This window comes from Eucyclogobius newberryi, unplaced genomic scaffold, assembly GCF_026437365.1.
Source record: "Eucyclogobius newberryi isolate DKJ021-1_F unplaced genomic scaffold, fEucNew1.0.hap1 SCAF_61, whole genome shotgun sequence".
NCBI classification, from domain to species: domain Eukaryota; kingdom Metazoa; phylum Chordata; class Actinopteri; order Gobiiformes; family Gobiidae; genus Eucyclogobius; species Eucyclogobius newberryi.
The window spans coordinates 235,871-248,400 of NW_027316290.1; the positions used below are offsets into that span (position 1 = coordinate 235,871).

Sequence of the window (12,530 nt, forward strand, 5' to 3'; positions counted from 1 at the left end):
TAGACCTGGTTTAGTCCTGGTTTAGACCTGGTTTAGACCTGGTTTAGTCCTGGTTTGGACCTGGTTTAGTCCTGGTTTAGACCTGGTTTAGACCTGGTTTAGTCCTGGTTTAGACCTGGTTTAGTCCTGGTTTAGACCTGGTTTAGACCTGGTTTAGTCCTGGTTTAGACCTGGTTTAGTCCTGGTTTAGTCCTGGTTTAGTCCTGGTTTAGTCCTGGTTTAGACCTGGTTTAGACCTGGTTTAGTCCTGGTTTAGTCCTGGTTTAGACCTGGTTTAGTCCTGGTTTAGACCTGGTTTAGACCTGGTTTAGTCCTGGTTTAGACCTGGTTTAGTCCTGGTTTAGACCTGGTTTAGTCCTGGTTTAGTCCTGGTTTAGTCCTGGTTTAGTCCTGGTTTAGACCTGGTTTAGACCTGGTTTAGACCTGGTTTAGTCCTGGTTTAGACCTGGTTTAGTCCTGGTGTAGACCTGGTTTGGACCTGGTTTGGACCTGGTTTAGTCCTGGTTTAGTCCTGGTTTAGACCTGGTTTAGTCCTGGTTTAGACCTGGTTTAGACCTGGTTTAGTCCTGGTTTAGTCCTGGTTTGGACCTGGTTTAGACCTGGTTTAGTCCTGGTTTAGACCTGGTTTAGACCTGGTTTAGTCCTGGTTTAGTCCTGGTTTAGTCCTGGTTTAGTCCTGGTTTGGACCTGGTTTAGTCCTGGTTTGGACCTGGTTTAGACCTGGTTTAGACCTGGTTTAGTCCTGGTTTAGACCTGGTTTTAGTCCTGGTTTTAGACCTGGTTTAGTCCTGGTTTAGACCTGGTTTAGACCTGGTTTAGACCTGGTTTAGTCCTGGTTTAGTCCTGGTTTAGTCCTGTTTTAGTCCTGGTTTAGTCCTGTTTTAGACCTGGTTTAGACCTGGTTTAGTCCTGGTTTAGACCTGGTTTAGTCCTGGTTTGGACCTGGTTTGGACCTGGTTTAGTCCTGGTTTAGACCTGGTTTAGACCTGGTTTAGTCCTGGTTTAGTCCTGGTTTGGACCTGGTTTAGTCCTGGTTTAGACCTGGTTTAGTCCTGGTTTAGACCTGGTTTAGACCTGGTTTAGTCCTGGTTTAGACCTGGTTTAGTCCTGGTTTAGACCTGGTTTAGACCTGGTTTAGACCTGGTTTAGTCCTGGTTTAGTCCTGTTTTAGTCCTGGTTTAGTCCTGGTCTAGACCTGGTTTAGTCCTGGTTTAGACCTGGTTTAGACCTGGTTTAGACCTGGTTTAGTCCTGGTTTAGTCCTGGTTTGGACCTGGTTTGGACCTGGTTTGGACTTGGTTTGGACCTGGTTTAGACCTGGTTTAGTCCTGGTTTAGACCTGGTTTAGACCTGGTTTAGACCTGGTTTGGACCTGGTTTGGACCTGGTTTGGACCTGGTTTGGACCTGGTTTAGACCTGGTTTAGTCCTGGTTTAGACCTGGTTTAGTCCTGTTTTAGTCCTGGTTTAGACCTGGTTTAGTCCTGGTTTAGACCTGGTTTAGACCTGGTTAAGACCTGGTTTAGTCCTGGTTTAGACCTGGTTTAGACCTGGTTTAGACCTGGTTTGGACCTGGTTTGGACCTGGTTTAGTCCTGGTTTAGTCCTGGTTTAGTACTGGTTTAGACCTGGTTTAGACCTGGTTTAGTCCTGGTTTAGACCTGGTTTAGACCTGGTTTAGTCCTGGTTTGGACCTGGTTTAGACCTGGTTTAGTCCTGGTTTAGACCTGGTTTAGTCCTGGTTTAGACCTGGTTTAGACCTGGTTTAGTCCTGGTTTAGACCTGGTTTAGTCCTGGTTTAGTCCTGGTTTAGTCCTGGTTTAGTCCTGGTTTAGACCTGGTTTAGTCCTGGTTTGGACCTGGTTTAGACCTGGTTTAGACCTGGTTTAGTCCTGGTTTAGACCTGGTTTTAGTCCTGGTTTTAGTCCTGGTTTTAGACCTGGTTTAGTCCTGGTTTAGACCTGGTTTAGACCTGGTTTAGACCTGGTTTAGTCCTGGTTTAGTCCTGGTTTAGTCCTGTTTTAGTCCTGGTTTAGTCCTGTTTTAGACCTGGTTTAGACCTGGTTTAGTCCTGGTTTAGACCTGGTTTAGTCCTGGTTTGGACCTGGTTTGGACCTGGTTTAGTCCTGGTTTAGTCCTGGTTTAGACCTGGTTTAGACCTGGTTTAGTCCTGGTTTGGACCTGGTTTAGACCTGGTTTAGTCCTGGTTTAGACCTGGTTTAGTCCTGGTTTAGACCTGGTTTAGACCTGGTTTAGTCCTGGTTTAGACCTGGTTTAGACCTGGTTTAGACCTGGTTTAGTCCTGGTTTAGTCCTGTTTTAGTCCTGGTTTAGTCCTGGTCTAGACCTGGTCTAGTCCTGGTTTAGACCTGGTTTAGACCTGGTTTAGACCTGGTTTAGTCCTGGTTTGGACCTGGTTTAGACCTGGTTTGGACCTGGTTTAGTCCTGGTTTAGACCTGGTTTAGTCCTGGTTTAGACCTGGTTTAGACCTGGTTTAGACCTGGTTTAGTCCTGGTTTAGACCTGGTTTAGTCCTGGTTTAGTCCTGGTTTGGACCTGGTTTGGACCTGGTTTAGACCTGGTTTAGTCCTGGTTTAGACCTGGTTTAGTCCTGTTTTAGTCCTGGTTTAGTCCTGGTCTAGACCTGGTTTAGTCCTGGTTTAGACCTGGTTTAGACCTGGTTTAGACCTGGTTTAGACCTGGTTTAGTCCTGGTTTGGACCTGGTTTAGTCCTGGTTTAGACCTGGTTTAGACCTGGTTTAGTCCTGGTTTAGACCTGGTTTAGTCCTGGTTTAGACCTGGTTTAGACCTGGTTTAGTCCTGGTTTAGTCCTGGTTTAGTCCTGGTTTAGTCCTGGTTTAGTCCTGGTTTAGACCTGGTTTAGACCTGGTTTAGTCCTGGTTTAGTCCTGGTTTAGTCCTGGTTTAGACCTGGTTTAGTCCTGGTTTAGACCTGGTTTAGACCTGGTTTAGTCCTGGTTTAGACCTGGTTTAGTCCTGGTTTAGACCTGGTTTAGTCCTGGTTTAGACCTGGTTTAGTCCTGTTTTAGTCCTGGTTTAGTCCTGGTTTAGTCCTGGTTTAGACCTGGTTTAGACCTGGTTTAGACCTGGTTTAGTCCTGGTTTAGACCTGGTTTAGTCCTGGTTTAGACCTGGTTTAGTCCTGGTTTAGACCTGGTTTAGTCCTGGTGTAGACCTGGTTTGGACCTGGTTTGGACCTGGTTTAGTCCTGGTTTAGTCCTGGTTTAGTCCTGGTTTAGACCTGGTTTGGACCTGGTTTAGTCCTGGTTTAGACCTGGTTTAGACCTGGTTTAGTCCTGGTTTAGTCCTGGTTTAGTCCTGTTTTAGTCCTGGTTTAGTCCTGTTTTAGACCTGGTTTAGACCTGGTTTAGTCCTGGTTTAGACCTGGTTTAGTCCTGGTTTGGACCTGGTTTAGACCTGGTTTAGACCTGGTTTAGTCCTGGTTTGGACCTGGTTTAGACCTGGTTTAGTCCTGGTTTAGACCTGGTTTAGACCTGGTTTAGACCTGGTTTAGTCCTGGTTTAGACCTGGTTTAGACCTGGTTTAGACCTGGTTTAGTCCTGGTTTAGTCCTGTTTTAGTCCTGGTTTAGTCCTGGTCTAGACCTGGTTTAGTCCTGGTTTAGACCTGGTTTAGACCTGGTTTAGACCTGGTTTAGTCCTGGTTTGGACCTGGTTTAGACCTGGTTTGGACCTGGTTTAGTCCTGGTTTAGACCTGGTTTAGTCCTGGTTTAGACCTGGTTTAGACCTGGTTTAGACCTGGTTTAGTCCTGGTTTAGACCTGGTTTAGTCCTGGTTTAGTCCTGGTTTGGACCTGGTTTGGACCTGGTTTAGACCTGGTTTAGTCCTGGTTTAGACCTGGTTTAGTCCTGTTTTAGTCCTGGTTTAGTCCTGGTCTAGACCTGGTTTAGTCCTGGTTTAGACCTGGTTTAGACCTGGTTTAGACCTGGTTTAGTCCTGGTTTAGACCTGGTTTAGACCTGGTTTAGTCCTGGTTTGGACCTGGTTTAGTCCTGGTTTAGACCTGGTTTAGACCTGGTTTAGTCCTGGTTTAGACCTGGTTTAGTCCTGGTTTAGACCTGGTTTAGACCTGGTTTAGTCCTGGTTTAGTCCTGGTTTAGTCCTGGTTTAGTCCTGGTTTAGTCCTGGTTTAGACCTGGTTTAGACCTGGTTTAGTCCTGGTTTAGTCCTGGTTTAGTCCTGGTTTAGACCTGGTTTAGTCCTGGTTTAGACCTGGTTTAGACCTGGTTTAGTCCTGGTTTAGACCTGGTTTAGTCCTGGTTTAGTCCTGGTTTAGACCTGGTTTAGTCCTGTTTTAGTCCTGGTTTAGTCCTGGTTTAGTCCTGGTTTAGACCTGGTTTAGACCTGGTTTAGACCTGGTTTAGTCCTGGTTTAGACCTGGTTTAGTCCTGGTTTAGACCTGGTTTAGTCCTGGTGTAGACCTGGTTTGGACCTGGTTTGGACCTGGTTTAGTCCTGGTTTAGTCCTGGTTTAGTCCTGGTTTAGACCTGGTTTAGACCTGGTTTAGTCCTGGTTTAGACCTGGTTTAGACCTGGTTTAGTCCTGGTTTGGACCTGGTTTCGACCTGGTTTAGTCCTGGTTTAGACCTGGTTTAGACCTGGTTTAGTCCTGGTTTAGTCCTGGTTTAGTCCTGGTTTAGTCCTGGTTTAGACCTGGTTTAGACCTGGTTTGGTCCTGGTTTGGACCTGGTTTAGACCTGGTTTAGACCTGGTTTAGTCCTGGTTTAGACCTGGTTTTAGTCCTGGTTTTAGACCTGGTTTAGTCCTGGTTTAGACCTGGTTTAGACCTGGTTTAGACCTGGTTTAGTCCTGGTTTAGTCCTGTTTTAGTCCTGGTTTAGTCCTGTTTTAGACCTGGTTTAGACCTGGTTTAGTCCTGGTTTAGACCTGGTTTAGTCCTGGTTTGGACCTGGTTTGGACCTGGTTTAGTCCTGGTTTAGACCTGGTTTAGACCTGGTTTAGTCCTGGTTTGGACCTGGTTTAGTCCTGGTTTAGACCTGGTTTAGTCCTGGTTTAGACCTGGTTTAGACCTGGTTTAGTCCTGGTTTAGACCTGGTTTAGTCCTGGTTTAGACCTGGTTTAGACCTGGTTTAGACCTGGTTTAGTCCTGGTTTAGTCCTGTTTTAGTCCTGGTTTAGTCCTGGTCTAGACCTGGTCTAGTCCTGGTTTAGACCTGGTTTAGACCTGGTTTAGTCCTGGTTTGGACCTGGTTTGGACCTGGTTTGGACCTGGTTTGGACCTGGTTTAGACCTGGTTTAGTCCTGGTTTAGACCTGGTTTAGACCTGGTTTAGTCCTGGTTTGGACCTGGTTTGGACCTGGTTTGGACCTGGTTTGGACCTGGTTTAGACCTGGTTTAGTCCTGGTTTAGACCTGGTTTAGTCCTGTTTTAGTCCTGGTTTAGACCTGGTTTAGTCCTGGTTTTGACCTGGTTTAGACCTGGTTAAGACCTGGTTTAGTCCTGGTTTAGACCTGGTTTAGACCTGGTTTAGTCCTGGTTTAGACCTGGTTTAGACCTGGTTTAGTCCTGGTTTGGACCTGGTTTAGTCCTGGTTTAGACCTGGTTTGGACCTGGTTTAGACCTGGTTTAGACCTGGTTTAGTCCTGGTTTAGTCCTGGTTTAGACCTGGTTTAGTCCTGTTTTAGTCCTGGTTTAGACCTGGTTTAGTCCTGGTTTAGTCCTGTTTTAGTCCTGTTTTAGTCCTGGTTTAGTCCTGGTTTAGACCTGGTTTAGTCCTGGTTTAGACCTGGTTTAGACCTGGTTTAGTCCTGGTTTAGACCTGGTTTAGACCTGGTTTAGTCCTGGTCTAGTCCTGGTCTAGGCCTGGTTTAGTCCTGGTTTAGTCCTGGTTTAGGCCTGGTCTAGGCCTGGTCTAGTCCTGGTCTAGTCCTGGTCTAGTCCTGGTTTAGACCTGGTTTAGTCCTGGTTTAGACCTGGTTTAGACCTGGTTTAGTCCTGGTTTAGACCTGGTTTAGACCTGGTTTAGTCCTGGTTTAGACCTGGTTTAGTCCTGGTTTAGACCTGGTTTAGACCTGGTTTAGTCCTGGTTTAGTCCTGGTTTAGACCTGGTTTAGTCCTGGTTTAGTCCTGGTTTAGACCTGGTTTAGTCCTGGTTTAGTCCTGGTTTAGTCCTGGTTTAGTCCTGGTTTAGACCTGGTCTAGTCCTGGTTTAGGCCTGGTTTAGTCCTGGTTTAGGCCTGGTTTAGGCCTGGTCTAGGCCTGGTCTAGGCCTGGTCTAGGCCTGGTCTAGTCCTGGTCTAGTCCTGGTCTAGTCCTGGTCTAGTCCTGGTTTAGTCCTGGTTTAGACCTGGTTTAGTCCTGGTTTAGACCTGGTTTAGACCTGGTTTAGTCCTGGTTTAGTCCTGGTTTAGACCTGGTTTAGACCTGGTTTAGACCTGGTTTAGACCTGGTTTAGACCTGGTTTAGACCTGGTTTAGTCCTGGTTTAGTCCTGGTTTAGTCCTGGTTTAGACCTGGTTTAGACCTGGTTTAGTCCTGGTTTAGACCTGGTTTAGTCCTGGTTTAGACCTGGTTTAGTCCTGGTTTAGACCTGGTTTGGACCTGGTTTGGACCTGGTTTAGTCCTGGTTTAGTCCTGGTTTAGTACTGGTTTAGACCTGGTTTAGACCTGGTTTAGTCCTGGTTTAGACCTGGTTTAGACCTGGTTTAGTCCTGGTTTGGACCTGGTTTAGACCTGGTTTAGTCCTGGTTTAGACCTGGTTTAGACCTGGTTTAGACCTGGTTTAGTCCTGGTTTAGACCTGGTTTAGTCCTGGTTTAGTCCTGGTTTAGTCCTGGTTTAGACCTGGTTTAGACCTGGTTTAGTCCTGGTTTGGACCTGGTTTAGACCTGGTTTAGACCTGGTTTAGTCCTGGTTTAGACCTGGTTTTAGTCCTGGTTTTAGTCCTGGTTTTAGACCTGGTTTAGTCCTGGTTTAGTCCTGGTTTAGACCTGGTTTAGACCTGGTTTAGACCTGGTTTAGTCCTGGTTTAGTCCTGGTTTAGTCCTGTTTTAGTCCTGGTTTAGTCCTGTTTTAGACCTGGTTTAGACCTGGTTTAGTCCTGGTTTAGACCTGGTTTAGTCCTGGTTTGGACCTGGTTTGGACCTGGTTTAGTCCTGGTTTAGTCCTGGTTTAGACCTGGTTTAGACCTGGTTTAGTCCTGGTTTAGACCTGGTTTAGTCCTGGTTTGGACCTGGTTTAGACCTGGTTTAGTCCTGGTTTAGACCTGGTTTAGTCCTGGTTTAGACCTGGTTTAGACCTGGTTTAGTCCTGGTTTAGACCTGGTTTAGACCTGGTTTAGACCTGGTTTAGTCCTGGTTTAGTCCTGTTTTAGTCCTGGTTTAGTCCTGGTCTAGACCTGGTTTAGTCCTGGTCTAGACCTGGTTTAGACCTGGTTTAGACCTGGTTTAGTCCTGGTTTGGACCTGGTTTAGACCTGGTTTGGACCTGGTTTAGTCCTGGTTTAGACCTGGTTTAGTCCTGGTTTAGACCTGGTTTAGACCTGGTTTAGACCTGGTTTAGTCCTGGTTTAGACCTGGTTTAGTCCTGGTTTAGTCCTGGTTTGGACCTGGTTTGGACCTGGTTTAGACCTGGTTTAGTCCTGGTTTAGACCTGGTTTAGTCCTGTTTTAGTCCTGGTTTAGTCCTGGTCTAGACCTGGTTTAGTCCTGGTTTAGACCTGGTTTAGACCTGGTTTAGACCTGGTTTAGTCCTGGTTTAGACCTGGTTTAGACCTGGTTTAGTCCTGGTTTGGACCTGGTTTAGTCCTGGTTTAGACCTGGTTTGGACCTGGTTTAGTCCTGGTTTAGACCTGGTTTAGTCCTGGTTTAGACCTGGTTTAGACCTGGTGTAGACCTGGTTTAGTCCTGGTTTGGACCTGGTTTAGACCTGGTTTAGTCCTGGTTTGGACCTGGTTTAGAATTGGTTTAGACCTGGTTTAGTCCTGGTTTAGTCCTGGTTTAGTCCTGTTTTAGTCCTGTTTTAGTCCTGGTTTAGACCTGGTTTAGTCCTGGTTTAGACCTGGTTTAGACCTGGTTTAGTCCTGGTTTAGACCTGGTTTAGACCTGGTTTAGTCCTGGTTTAGACCTGGTTTATTCCTGGTTTAGACCTGGTCTAGTCCTGGTTTAGGCCTGGTTTAGTCCTGGTTTAGTCCTGGTTTAGGCCTGGTCTAGGCCTGGTCTAGTCCTGGTCTAGTCCTGGTCTAGTCCTGGTTTAGACCTGGTTTAGTCCTGGTTTAGACCTGGTTTAGACCTGGTTTAGTCCTGGTTTAGTCCTGGTTTAGACCTGGTTTAGTCCTGGTTTAGTCCTGGTTTAGACCTGGTTTAGACCTGGTTTAGACCTGGTTTAGACCTGGTTTAGTCCTGGTTTAGTCCTGGTTTAGTCCTGGTTTAGTCCTGGTTTAGACCTGGTTTAGTCCTGGTTTAGACCTGGTTTAGACCTGGTTTAGTCCTGGTTTAGTCCTGGTTTAGACCTGGTTTAGACCTGGTTTAGACCTGGTTTAGTCCTGGTTTAGACCTGGTTTAGTCCTGGTTTGGACCTGGTTTGGACCTGGTCTAGTCCTGGTTTAGGCCTGGTTTAGTCCTGGTTTAGTCCTGGTTTAGGCCTGGTCTAGGCCTGGTCTAGGCCTGGTCTAGGCCTGGTCTAGTCCTGGTCTAGTCCTGGTCTAGTCCTGGTCTAGTCCTGGTTTAGACCTGGTTTAGTCCTGGTCTAGTCCTGGTCTAGTCCTGGTTTAGACCTGGTTTAGTCCTGGTTTAGACCTGGTTTAGACCTGGTTTAGACCTGGTTTGGACCTGGTTTGGACCTGGTTTAGTCCTGGTTTAGTCCTGGTTTAGTCCTGGTTTAGACCTGGTTTAGACCTGGTTTAGTCCTGGTTTAGACCTGGTTTAGACCTGGTTTAGTCCTGGTTTGGACCTGGTTTAGACCTGGTTTAGTCCTGGTTTAGACCTGGTTTAGTCCTGGTTTAGACCTGGTTTAGTCCTGGTTTAGACCTGGTTTAGTCCTGGTTTAGTCCTGGTTTAGTCCTGGTTTAGACCTGGTTTAGACCTGGTTTAGTCCTGGTTTGGACCTGGTTTAGACCTGGTTTAGGCCTGGTTTAGTCCTGGTTTAGACCTGGTTTTAGTCCTGGTTTTAGTCCTGGTTTTAGACCTGGTTTAGTCCTGGTTTAGACCTGGTTTAGACCTGGTTTAGACCTGGTTTAGTCCTGTTTTAGTCCTGGTTTAGTCCTGTTTTAGACCTGGTTTAGTCCTGGTTTAGACCTGGTTTAGTCCTGGTTTGGACCTGGTTTGGACCTGGTTTAGTCCTGGTTTAGTCCTGGTTTAGACCTGGTTTAGACTTGGTTTAGTCCTGGTTTAGACCTGGTTTAGTCCTGGTTTGGACCTGGTTTAGACCTGGTTTAGTCCTGGTTTAGACCTGGTTTAGTCCTGGTTTAGACCTGGTTTAGACCTGGTTTAGTCCTGGTTTAGACCTGGTTTAGACCTGGTTTAGACCTGGTTTAGTCCTGGTTTAGTCCTGTTTTAGTCCTGGTTTAGTCCTGGTCTAGACCTGGTTTAGACCTGGTTTAGTCCTGGTTTGGACCTGGTTTAGACCTGGTTTGGACCTGGTTTGGACCTGGTTTAGTCCTGGTTTAGACCTGGTTTAGTCCTGGTTTAGACCTGGTTTAGACCTGGTTTAGACCTGGTTTAGTCCTGGTTTAGACCTGGTTTAGTCCTGGTTTAGTCCTGGTTTAGTCCTGGTTTGGACCTGGTTTGGACCTGGTTTAGACCTGGTTTAGTCCTGGTTTAGACCTGGTTTAGTCCTGTTTTAGTCCTGGTTTAGTCCTGGTCTAGACCTGGTTTAGACCTGGTTTAGACCTGGTTTAGACCTGGTTTAGTCCTGGTTTAGACCTGGTTTAGTCCTGGTTTAGTCCTGGTTTGGACCTGGTTTAGTCCTGGTTTAGACCTGGTTTGGACCTGGTTTAGTCCTGGTTTAGACCTGGTTTAGACCTGGTGTAGACCTGGTTTAGTCCTGGTTTGGACCTGGTTTAGACCTGGTTTAGTCCTGGTTTGGACCTGGTTTAGAATTGGTTTAGACCTGGTTTAGTCCTGGTTTAGTCCTGGTTTAGTCCTGTTTTAGTCCTGTTTTAGTCCTGGTTTAGACCTGGTTTAGTCCTGGTTTAGACCTGGTTTAGACCTGGTTTAGTCCTGGTTTAGACCTGGTTTAGACCTGGTTTAGTCCTGGTTTAGACCTGGTTTAGACCTGGTCTAGTCCTGGTTTAGGCCTGGTTTAGTCCTGGTTTAGTCCTGGTTTAGGCCTGGTCTAGGCCTGGTCTAGTCCTGGTCTAGTCCTGGTCTAGTCCTGGTCTAGTCCTGGTTTAGACCTGGTTTAGTCCTGGTTTAGACCTGGTTTAGACCTGGTTTAGTCCTGGTTTAGTCCTGGTTTAGACCTGGTTTAGTCCTGGTTTAGTCCTGGTTTAGACCTGGTTTAGACCTGGTTTAGACCTGGTTTAGACCTGGTTTAGTCCTGGTTTAGTCCTGGTTTAGTCCTGGTTTAGACCTGGTTTAGTCCTGGTTTAGACCTGGTTTAGACCTGGTTTAGTCCTGGTTTAGTCCTGGTTTAGACCTGGTTTAGACCTGGTTTAGTCCTGGTTTAGACCTGGTTTAGTCCTGGTTTGGACCTGGTTTGGACCTGGTCTAGTCCTGGTTTAGGCCTGGTTTAGTCCTGGTTTAGTCCTGGTTTAGGCCTGGTCTAGGCCTGGTCTAGGCCTGGTCTAGGCCTGGTCTAGTCCTGGTCTAGTCCTGGTCTAGTCCTGGTTTAGACCTGGTTTAGACCTGGTTTAGTCCTGGTTTAGTCCTGGTCTAGTCCTGGTTTAGTCCTGGTTTAGACCTGGTTTAGACCTGGTTTAGTCCTGGTTTAGACCTGGTTTAGTCCTGGTTTAGTCCTGGTTTAGTCCTGGTTTAGACCTGGTTTAGACCTGGCTTAGACCTGGTTTAGACCTGGTTTAGTCCTGGTTTAGTCCTGGTTTAGACCTGGTTTAGTCCTGGTTTAGTCCTGGTTTAGTCCTGGTTTAGTCCTGGTTTAGTCCTGGTTTAGTCCTGGTTTAGACCTGGTTTAGACCTGGTTTAGACCTGGTTTAGACCTGGTTTAGTCCTGGTTTAGTCCTGGTTTAGACCTGGTTTAGTCCTGGTTTAGTCCTGGTCTAGACCTGGTCTAGTCCTGGTTTAGGCCTGGTTTAGTCCTGGTTTAGTCCTGGTTTAGGCCTGGTTTAGGCCTGGTCTAGTCCTGGTTTAGACCTGGTTTAGTCCTGGTCTAGTCCTGGTTTAGTCCTGGTTTAGACCTGGTTTAGACCTGGTTTAGACCTGGTTTAGACCTGGTTTAGTCCTGGTTTAGACCTGGTTTAGACCTGGTTTAGTCCTGGTTTAGACCTGGTTTAGACCTGGTTTAGTCCTGGTTTAGTCCTGGTTTAGTCCTGGTTTAGACCTGGTTTAGTCCTGGTTTAGTCCTGGTTTAGTCCTGGTTTAGACCTGGTTTAGACCTGGTTTAGTCCTGGTTTAGACCTGGTTTAGACCTGGTTTAGACCTGGTTTAGTCCTGGTTTAGTCCTGGTCTAGTCCTGGTCTAGTCCTGGTTTAGACCTGGTTTAGACCTGGTTTAGACCTGGTTTAGACCTGGTTTAGACCTGGTTTAGACCTGGTTTAGACCTGGTTTAGACCTGGTTTAGACCTGGTTTAGTCCTGGTTTAGTCCTGGTTTAGACCTGGTTTAGTCCTGGTTTAGTCCTGGTTTAGTCCTGGTTTAGTCCTGGTTTAGACCTGGTTTAGTCCTGGTTTAGACCTGGTTTAGACCTGGTTTAGTCCTGGTTTAGTCCTGGTTTAGTCCTGGTTTAGTCCTGGTTTATTCACCTTTAGCTTTAAATCTCCAGAACTCAAAGTTACCAATTGTTTTTACACAAATGTGGTGATTATTTATTTAATTGCATTTAAAAAAACTAGTTAATGTGCAATGCTGAAGCCATTGCGAGTGTCTGCATTCTTGCGTAAAAGTACTCCTTCCATTGTTGTTGTTGTTGTTGTTGTTTTATGGCGGTTGGAATCCAATTGTTGCATTACCGCCAGACTTTATTCCTCAGACTTTGTCGTAGTCCTCAGACTCTCCTGGTATTCAAGTGTAACATTGTTGTTGTTGTTTTATGGCGGTTGACATCCGAGCGTTGCACCACCGCCAGACTCCACTCCCCAGACCCCGTCGTAGTCCTAAAAGTTCTTCTTCCAGTGCCTTGACTTCCCTGTTTAAAAGTTCTTCTTCCAGTGCTTTGTCCTCAGACTCTGTCGTAGTCCGTAAAAGAACTCCTTCCATTGCTTTGGTGCTACAAAGCCCATGAGGTCATGATATGTCTTTGTGACTAGATTCGTAGTCCTCCACCACTGCATTAAGGAAACTTTCGACAAAGTCTAAGGAACAAAGTCTGGCGGCAATGCAACACTCGGATGTAGTCCTCAGACTCTGTCGTAGTCCTAAAAGTTCTTCTTCCA

General features: G+C 46.4%; 1 protein-coding gene and 1 long non-coding RNA gene across 2 annotated transcripts in view; one reads left to right on the forward strand and one right to left on the reverse strand.

The window, feature by feature from the left end:
• The window catches only part of ntsr1 (neurotensin receptor 1 (high affinity)), an 88,036-nt gene that overhangs the window by 57,387 nt on the left and 18,119 nt on the right, over positions 1–12,530 (forward strand). The window lies entirely within an intron of this gene.
• LOC140348196 (uncharacterized) lies at positions 745–4,848 on the reverse strand. The gene is made up of 3 exons (XR_011924405.1): positions 4,763–4,848; positions 1,900–1,946; positions 745–788 (listed from the first exon to the last, which is right to left on the reverse strand). It is a non-coding gene; the product is annotated as an uncharacterized lncRNA (long non-coding RNA).